Genomic DNA, 2,306 nt, shown 5'->3' with positions numbered 1-2,306 from the left:
CACGCCGCCTGCCCTGGCCTCTGGGCTTCACAGGGTGCAGGGGCACAAAGGGACCACGGCTGAGCCTTGTTTCTGATCCCATCTCTGCCATGACCTCACTGTGTGGTTGAGGCCCTGAACTTGGTGAGCCTCAGTTTCCCACTTGTTGAAAGGGCTGTTAGTTATGCCAGCCTGCGTGTATTCACTGGAGGCGCTCTGATGTGTTTTGGAAAATGCAGAGCACAGTACACACAGCAGTGATGAGGGCCTTCCTTCTGGGCTGGTTAGAAAAGGATCGTGGGATGTTGAAGCAGGCTGAACATTTGCTGTGCCTCCCTGCAGGCGATGGGCAGTAAGGATGCAGAGGGAACACGGGCACTCCCTACCACAGGGTCTGACGTCTGTAGAACCAAACCTGGGGGCAGTGCTCACCATCACACCATCACCTGTAGCAGCTGACCTCATCATGACCATATCTTCACTCCAGTCTGGGGCAAAGTAGGGGTGGGGGGCTGCCTAGCCCAGGCTCCTGACCCTGGGCAAGGGGCACAGCTACGAAGGCACCGAGGTGGCAGAGCTCCGGAGGGCGGCCTTCTCCAAGAGCCTCTCTCCTAACCGTCTGGGGCTGGTTAACAGATCCTGGGCCACCCCATCCCAGGGCACTGAGAAATCCCACTCCCTGAAGATGTGGCCTGGAGCCTCCGTGGTTCGCAAGCCTTCAGGGAGTCTCACTCCAAGAGTCCAGAAGACTGAAGCTCAGAAAGGGCAAGTGGCTTCATCTAGGGTGACCAGCAAACTGCTGCCAGAGCCAGGACTGGAAGTTAGTTCTCCAGGCACCAGACAGGAGCTCCTTCCAGGACCAGCATGCCAAGCCTCTGATTTAACAGCTCATTTGGTTTCTTACAGATCTCCTTTTTCTCTCTGCCTCAACATGAAACTGAGGGCAGGGCCTGTATTTTTTAAATTTAGTAGCTACGGCAGGCCCCAACATAGACCCTGGCCTGGGGTTAATGACAGCACAATAGTGCAGAGCCACAGACCACCCCCCGAAGTCTCTCTCAAAGCAAGTGGGTGGGCCCCATCTCCTGCAGGTGGGGAGACTGAGGCACAGCGAGAGGGCCTGGGAACAGAGCCACAATCCCCTCCCTCTCTGCCTCCCAGTCTGAATCTCTGCCCACCACCCTGCATCGATCCCTTTCCCCCAGTGACGGGCTAATAATAAAAAGAGAGCGAAACTTGTCCATAGAGAAGTGCTTGGTAAAAGCATAATAACGATAATAATCATAATTAGTGAGCTGGGGATTAAGGAGCTAAAAATCTCCCGGTTTGGAGGAGGCAGCAGCTTCCCCAGGCTGTGCCTTTTTCCCTGAATCCTCCCAGGGGAATGCACAAACTGCCGACTTTTTTTCCTTCTTTTTAAATAGGGACTCCAGAATCTTCAGGACTAACGTACCAATTAAATGGTTCAGTTTAAGCATGATGTTCATTTTAATTGTGTTAGTCCACCCCCGCAGAGAAGGGCAAAGCGGCCCCCTCCCTCCCAGCTGTTCAGAGCCTCCCAGGAGGAGGCGGCCTCCTGAAGGAGCAGAGGGCAGTGCCCCGGCCCTGCTTTCCTCTTTCCCTGGGAAGGAAGTGTCAGGGCAGGACCCGGGAGCTGTCAGAGTGCGGATGGCCTGGGTTCTGTCCACTTATCAGCCACATGACATCAGGGCATTTCATTTACCTTTTCTGAGCCTTATGCCTTCCTCCTTAACATAGGAATAATAGGAAGAACTATCTTCATAGGGTTGCTGTGGGGATTAAACAGAATAAGGCAAATCTGGGGCTTAGCACAGAGCCTGGCACACAGGAAGTAACCAACAATGTTAGCTGTAGTTGCTGAGGTTTGTTTTTGTGATCTGTGCTATTGAGAAGAGAGAGTGAGCACTCTATCACTGGGCATGCAAGCAGCATCTGACCTTACTGATGAACTAATTAGCAAATGGTATATGCTGTACAAGGGAAGATGGATAGAGACCCCACTGGTCTGGCAGTTGCAGACCCCCAGTATCTCTGAGGGGACTGGCAGAAGCTTCCAGGAGCTGGGGGCTAGAGGAGGACAAAGGGCAGTTCTGTCGGCCAGAAAGGCCTGGCATTCACACAGAAGCTTGGACACTAGCCCAGTGGACGTGGGTCTCTGAGTTGAAGATTGGGCCAGGCCCATGGGATTCCAATGGCACTTGCAGAGAAGGCTCCCAGTTCTAAATAGGAAGCAGAGATACACAGGGAGCCCGGGGACCAGCTTCTGCCCCTTCCTCAGCTTCTTACAAGTTATAAGAATTTGGGGC

At 53.5% G+C, this 2,306-nt stretch overlaps 1 protein-coding gene across 24 annotated transcripts in view; it reads right to left on the bottom strand.

The window, feature by feature from the left end:
• The window catches only part of TCOF1 (treacle ribosome biogenesis factor 1), a 42,793-nt gene that overhangs the window by 11,795 nt on the left and 28,692 nt on the right, over nucleotides 1-2,306 (bottom strand). The gene's annotated exons all lie outside the window — the stretch shown is intronic.

The sequence above is a fragment of the Pteropus vampyrus genome, unplaced genomic scaffold (genome assembly GCF_000151845.1).
Source record: "Pteropus vampyrus isolate Shadow unplaced genomic scaffold, Pvam_2.0 Scaffold185, whole genome shotgun sequence".
Lineage (NCBI taxonomy): Eukaryota > Metazoa > Chordata > Mammalia > Chiroptera > Pteropodidae > Pteropus > Pteropus vampyrus.
The sequence above is the reverse complement of the archived record's forward strand: the minus strand, read 5'-3'. Positions and strand labels throughout refer to the sequence as shown.